This window comes from Orycteropus afer, unplaced genomic scaffold, assembly GCF_000298275.1.
Source record: "Orycteropus afer afer isolate SDZICR_OR568_19922 unplaced genomic scaffold, OryAfe1.0 scaffold00044, whole genome shotgun sequence".
Classification (NCBI taxonomy): Eukaryota; Metazoa; Chordata; class Mammalia; order Tubulidentata; family Orycteropodidae; genus Orycteropus; species Orycteropus afer.
This window is the reverse complement of record NW_006921631.1, coordinates 8,912,725-8,920,370: the sequence shown is the minus strand read 5'-3', so window position 1 is coordinate 8,920,370 and position 7,646 is coordinate 8,912,725.

Here is a 7,646-nt window from a genome sequence, read left to right as displayed (position 1 = left end):
TTGCCAGCACCATTTGTTAAACAGACTGTCTCTTTCTCATTTAATGGATTTCAGCCCTTTGTCAAAGATCAGCTGACCATATGTCAATGGATCTATTCCTGGGTTCCCAATTATATTCCATTGGTCTCTGAGTCTGTCGTCCCAACACCAGGCAATGTTGACTACTGTGGCCATATAGTGGGAGTTCTGGTGGTGTAGTGCCTAAGCCATTTATTTGACTGCTAACCGGAACGCTGGCAGTTCAAACCTACCAGCCACTCCTCAGAAGGAAGGTTGGCAATCTACTCCCATAGTGATAATGCCTCAGAAACCCAAGGAAGGGTTGCTATGAGTTGGATCCTACTTGAGGGCAGTTAGTTTGGTTTGTTTTTTTTTTTTTGGCTGTATAGTAAGTATGAGAGACCTTCAACTTTATTCTTCTTTTTCAGTAGTGCTTTGCTTATCTAAGGTCTCTTTCCTTTTCATATAAAGTTAGTGATTGGTTTTTCCATATCCTTAAGGAATGTTGATGGGACCTGGATTGGGATTGCATTCAGTGTATAGTTTGCTTTGGGTAGAATTGACAGTTTCACAATGTTCTCAGTCTTCCTATCCATGAGCATTGTATATTCTTCCATTTATTTAGATCTCTTACTGTTTCTTGAAGTAGTTTTTTGTAGTTTTCTTTGTACAGTTCTTTTGTGTCCGTGGTAAGATTTATTCCCAAATGTTTTATTTTTTTGGTAGCTATTGTAAATGGTATTGATTTCCTTACTTCTTTTTCAGCATCCTCTTTGCCTCTTTGCTGGTGTAGAGGAATCCAACTGATTTTTGAATGTTGATCTTTGTAAGTCTGGTTCCTGCTCTCAAGGGGAATGGTTTCAGTCTCTCTCCATTGAGAATAATGTTGGCTGTTGATTTTTCATATATGCCATTTATTATGTTAAGGAATGTCCCTTCTATTCCTGTTTTGCTTAGAGTTTTGATCAGGAATGGGTATTGGATTTTATCAAATGCCTTTACTGCATCAATTAATATGATCATGTGGTTCTTTTCCTTTATTTATGGGATGGATGATGTTGATTGTTTTTTAACATTGAACCATCCTTGCATACCTGATATGAACCCCACTTGGTCATAATGTATTATTTTTTGGACATGTTATTGAAGTCTATTGGCTAGGATTTTGTTGAAGATTTTTGCATCTATATTCACGAAGGATATTAGTCTGTAGTTTTCCTTTTGAGTGATGTCTTTGCCTGGTTCTGGTATCAAGGTTATGCTTGCTTCATAAAATGAATTAAGGAGAACTCCATCCTTTTCTGTGTTCTGGAATAGTTTGAGTAGCATTGGTGTCATTTCTTCTCTGAATGTTTGGTAGAATTGTCTGGTGAAACCATCTGGGCCGGGACTTTTTTTGTTGGTAATTTTTTTTATGACCTGTTACATTTCTTCTTTTGTTATGGGTCTGTTAAACTTTTCTACCTCAGTCTGTGTTAGTTTAGGTAAGTAGTATGTTTCTAGAAATACATCATTTCTTCTGGATTTTCAAATTTGTTGGAGTACAGTTCTTCATAGTATCCTGATACTATCTTTTTAAAATTTCAGTTGGGTCTGTTGTGATGTCACCCAATTCTTTTCTTATTTGTGTTATTTATATTCTCTTCCTCTTTTCCTTTGTTAAATTTGCCAGTGGTTTGTCAATTTTATTCATCTTTTCAAAAAACCAACTTCTAATCTTGTTGATTTTTTTCTATCATCTTTCTGTTTCATTTATTTCTGCTAGAATCTTTATTATTTCCTTTCTTTTGGTGACTATAGGCTTTTCTTGCTGTTATTTTTCTAATTGTTGGAGATGTTGGTTTAAGGTGTTGATTTTGGCTCTTCTTTTTTTGATATGTGCATTTATTGCTATCAGTTGGCCTCTGGTCACTGCTTTTACTGTGTCCCAAAGATTTTGGTATGTTGTGTTTTCATTCTCGTTTGATTCAAGGAGTTTTTTAAGTTCATTTTTAATTTCTTCTATTACCAGTGTTCTTAAGGATGGTGTTGTTCAGTTTCCATGTATTTGCTCTTTTTCCATTGATCTTCCTATTGTTGATTTCTAATTTGATAACATTGTGCTCTGAGAAGAAACTTTGCAGTATTTCAGTGTTTTTAGTTTTATTAAGGCTTTCTTTATGGCCTAACATGGTCTATCATGGAAAATGTTCCATGTGCACTGGCAAAGAATGTGTATTTGTTAATATAGGGTTTTGTCTGTGTTTTTTTCTTAATCTTGTGTTTTCCTTGGTCTGTCTCTCCATCTGTTGAAGGTACCTAAATATAATGCCTTTGAATTCCTTACTAGGGAGTTCCACTGCTGCTTCTTCCTCAGGGAAGTGTTCTGGGTCTGTATCCTGCTCCCTGTTTGTACTGCTTTATCTTGCTTTGTGTGGACTGTAATGGTCTGTTGTCTCTGAGACATTGTGACTTTGTTGTATTTGTATTTAATTGGTGATTGTATCTTGGAGTGATTCACCCAAGATTTTCATTTTCTCTCTATCTATATATCTATATCTATATCTATATCTGTATCTGTGTAAGCATGGTACTGTGCTCCTTTAGCTCCTCTGTTCACTAGTTGTTAGCACTTAAGCACTCACTACCTGTCTCCAGGTGGGTGTGATAGAGAATGAGAGTGGCTACACTGTTTGTGAAGAACACTTAAGGTTGAGTCAGGTTCTTATTAGTGGTCATGTATCATTGGCCAGTTGGTACAAAAGGAAGTGGTGGCTGTCACTCAGTAAGTGGAGCTGCAGGAGGTGTGGGTGTGGTTGGGTTATATGGACATGGTTGCTGTCTCCCACTCAGACACAACCAGCAAACGAAAAACATCAAAAAAGTAAAAGCAAGAGGACAAAAAACACACACCACATAAATACAAAGGAACAATCACCAAAAAGAGAAAAAAGGGGGGAAAAAAGAGGAAAGGCAATAAAGGAGAGAAAATATTTAAAGAAATACTTTAAAAAGCCAAAAGAACATTAATAGAAAAAAAAGCGGGGGGAGATCTGCAGTATCTGGGGAGGAGGTATAGGAGAAAAGAGGTAGAGTAGTAGAATAATAAAGAAAAAAAATGGGGAAAATGCAAAAAGAAAAATAAAGAATAGGGAGAACCACAAGAAAGAAACAAATGGGAACCAGGAAAAGAGAAGAGAGAACAAGCCAAAAACTAGAACCTGGGAAGGGGAGGAAAAAGAATAGTAATAAAAAAGATGAAAAAAAATTTTTTTTTTTTAAACAGACAAACATAAACTAAAAGGAAAAGAAAATCTGGGTGGGGAAGGGCACCCAGACTCTGTCCAAGCGCACAGGCTGGGATGGAATGCCTGTCGGCCCAGAAGGTGAGTGGGAGGGAGGGATGGCCGCATTTCTGTTCACCAAGAAGGTGTGGGCTATATAGTAACAAGGGGAATGTTGTACCTTTCCAGTCCTCGGTGTCTGGTGTCTGGAATGTCCTTGCAGTCCCTGGCAAGTGGAGCCTATTTTAGGCCCTGGAATCTGAGAGAATGCTGTCGTTTTAAATATCCAAAATGGTCAAACCACTTGTAAACATTCAAAATGTCTGCACCCTCTGGACAGCCAAAAGTCCACAGCTCAGCCTGTCTCCTTCGCTGCTTCCCCTTTTATTCACCAGCCACCAGTGCAGTCCTCCATGCAGCCCCTGGCTGTGTTGTTGTTGGTATGTGCTGTTGAGTTGGACCTGACTCATAGTGACCCCTCCTTGGGTTTCTGAGGCAGTATCACTACGGAAGTAGATTGCCCAACCTTCCTTCCAAGGAAGTAGATTGCCCAACCTTCCTTCCAAGGAGTGGCTGGTGGGCCGTCTGGTTAGTAGTCAAATGCCTTAGGCACTGTGCTACAGCAGGGTTTATTTTAGGTTAATTCTTGGGTCCTGTCCATGTCAGGATCACTAACAGTCTGCAGCTCCATATGTCTCCTTTATTGATGTTTTCATGCAGGTTCTTCTACTAGTTGGACTTTAGTCCACTTCTGTATCCCTCCTTTCAAAGCTTGGGGCTCTGGAATTATCTTCCATATCTGTGTTAATTGGTTCCTCTTTTCTTTGTTGAGGAGGGTCTGTGTAGTTTGCCTGCCTATTCCAGTATCTTACTGAAACTTCCAGACATATATTCTTAATTAACTAAATGGGGGTAAGGGATGGGAGAATATGAAATTGTACATTACACAAACTCATTTTCATGAAGTCAAATCCATGTTTGGAGTTACTCTTTCATATTGAGCATTTGTTTGGACTAAATCCAGTAGTGCCTAGGATGTGTTGGTGAGAGTGAAAAAGGCTGGTGGTTCAATGCAGCGTTTCTAGAATGCTGATTGTGTTCCAGCCCTGGAAAGGCCAGCATGATCTTTGCCTAGATGGCTTCTGTGTCATGAAGGGATGTTAAAACCTGAGGATTCTCTCATAAGGTAATTACATTTGCTGATGTTTTCAAGATTCATCTTTATTACTGTTATGTACGGTTCCTGAAATTTCCAACTCTCATTGTAATATTCAATTAGGACTTTTCCAACCTTTAATACACTTTCACATTGATTATATCGTTGAAACAGGAGCTCTGGTAGCTTAGCGCCTAAGGCACTTGACTGCTAACCAGAAGGCTGGCGGTTCAAACCCACCAGCTGCTCCTTGGAAGGAAGGTTGGGCAATCTACTTCTGTAGTGATACCTCCTTGGAAACCCAAGGAGAGGTCGCTATGAATCAGGTCCGACTTGATGGCACATAACAACAACAACAGCAGCATCCTTAAAACAGTCCTGCAAGGTATGTTGGGAACATGATCATAGGCCAGTTTTACTGAGGAGGAAACCCAAAGCATCAGCTAGGAAGTACTAGTTGTCTGATGTGAGTCTGCCATCTAGTGGTGGGATTAAGATCTCAACAGAAGGATCGCCTTGGGTTGCTGAACTATAAGGCATTTCCCCCTGTGTCTTTAAATTTTAAGTGGAATTTGTAGGTGAATAAGAACAGACACATATGGTTCTCATTTAGCCTTACATTGTGCTAGAAAAGGCTCAAAGCCTTCTCAATGATTTAAAAGCAGTATGTGCAGCAAGTGAAGGTGATTGTGATGAAGAATTTGTTGAGAAGGGATTGGTTCTATCATTTCACAGTGAGGGCAAATTTACACAACATTAAAGGGGAAGTAGGAGTTGTCTATAAATTGGACATTTGCAACCCTGGGACTGCCTGTAGTGTCATTTTTTTTTTTTTTTTTTCCTATCATGGGTTCTAACAGTTGTCAGAGTGCCCCTAGAAGTCTAATACTGATATGGTGGTTGTCTGTATTTTTTTCCTTCCTGGAAAATCTTTATTAATGCCTTCACTAGGGCAGACACGAGCTGATTCTCTTAGTTTCTCTGTTGCTACAACCTATTGTGGTGATTCCCACAAGCACTGCTCTCACCTGGAGAAGAATCCTGACTTGTCAACTGGTGCCAGGCTCGCTTCATCAAAGTCACTGGGCAGCTTGTTAAAAATATGAGTGTGATCCATTCCCAGATATTTGGGTTCTGGAGGTCTGTAGAGGGAACCTTTTAAAACAAACTGTACAGGCAAATCAGATGCATGGGCAGGGTTGGAAACTGGGGGCCTGATTTATTTAATGAAGTAGTCCATTAAAACCTGTGGTGTTCATTGAACTGTGGGCTCCAACTCTGCAAGTAGTGAATGTCATGTGTGCTGCTTCAGGCTCTCGCCTTCCTACATGGAGACTGGAAAGATGATTTTGAGGCTATTCCCAAATTTAGTCAAATCCAGCACTGCTTGCTCTCTGGTGTTAGACCATGAGAGTACCCTGGGCTATGGTGGCCTTGGAAATGTTCCTTGAGAAAGGATGTCAGCTGGGCAAGCATTTTGAAGTCATCTAGTTCAGTGGCTTTCAAGCATCATCATGGAGCCCTTTGTAATGTTTCCTGGAGCCTCAATGTAGAAAACAGATGAAAATAGAGCTATGGTGGTGAAAGCTGGCGAGGGGGATCTGGAGTCTCACTGCCTACTCCCCCTTCAGAATTCTCAGGATGTTCTTTGAAGCCAGTTAAGTCCACACCCTTCATTTCACAGATAAGGAAACTGGGGCTCAGAGGCAAAGCGTCTTGGTCCAGATCCTATTTCTTGCCACTAGGTCTCTAAGGGACTGGATTAAGGCTAAAAAAAAAAAATACATATCTCTCCTCCTCCAAGTCCTCATGGAACTTCTTCAGGTGCAGACCATGGCAAGACCAGTGAGAGTGGGAATGACTCTCTGCTCTTGGGTAGATTCTTTTTTGCAGTTACTGAGAGAAAGACCTAGGTAATAACTCTTGGTTGGTGGAAGGAAGGAGCAGGCAGTCAAATGCCTTAGGCAGTATGCCACCAGAGCTCCTAGGAGAGAGAATACAACACGTTTTAAAAATTATATTTGACTATTATATAATTAAAAATTATATTTGGTTAATGTTGTTGTTGTTGTTGTTGTTGTTATGTGCCGTCAAGTCAAACCCGACTCATAGCGACCCCTCCTTGGGTTTCCCAAGGCAGTATCACTACGGAAGTAGGATTGCCCAATCTTCCTTCCGAGGAGTGGCTGGTGGGTTTGAACCGCCAGCCGTCTGGTTAGCAGGCAAGTGTCTTAGCCACTATGCTACCAGAGCTCCCATTTGGTTAATATGTTATATAAATTATATTTTGGTTATTATCCTTATACATATATATGTATATATATGGCAAGTAGGACAATCAACCAACCATATAAGACCAAAAGGGCAGCATTTGCCCAAAAGGGAATTTCAGAAGGCAGGAAGGGAAAGAAAGATGGGCAAAGGGAAACGGGAACTCAAGGAGGAAGGAATGGTGCTGTTACATTGAGGGGACTGCAACTAAAGTCATAAAATAAACGTATGTAAATTGTTGAATGGGAAACTAATCTGCTCTGTAAGCTTTCACCCAAACTACAATAAAAATTAAAAAAAAAGAAAAAAAACAAAACAGGACCAGTGTCACTAAACTTCTTAGGTTACTATGAATTTTGAGAAATAAGGTTGGGAAAATAAATAAATAATGTTTAAGCATAGACTAGAGCTTGCGTGTTTTTTCCTAACTCTAAAAGTAATATTGGCTTCTTAATGTTTGTTTTTATTTTGCCTTAGGGAAATGTGGTGCCATGAATAGGTAGCGTTTTAATCAACTCAACACAAGGCATAATAGAAGTTAATTTAAAACTTACATAGAAGATTATAATATCAAACATGACAAGATATGAGTTTTCCTGGAAAACTGGGGTTGGTCTGGCTTTTGTTTTCTTCTTTAAAAATAATGTGCAATGAAATGACACGAAAAAATGACATTTGGTTAGTTGGTGTCATGTCAACACAGCTGAGTTCTGTAAAAGGGATTCTACCTTCTGCTCAAGGATTTCAGTGGTGGCTGGGCCTTAGATGAAAAGGAGAGGGCAGTCTGGGGAAATAGCTCTGGAGCTAAAAAGACATAGATTAAAAAAACAACTTGGCTCCATCACTTACTAGCTGTATGCTCTTGGGCGTGTTGTTTGGCATCAGTGTTTGTAATCTGAGGATAATGCCCTTGCCTTGCTGAGTTGTTGAGTATTGAATGAGACTATAGATAGAGT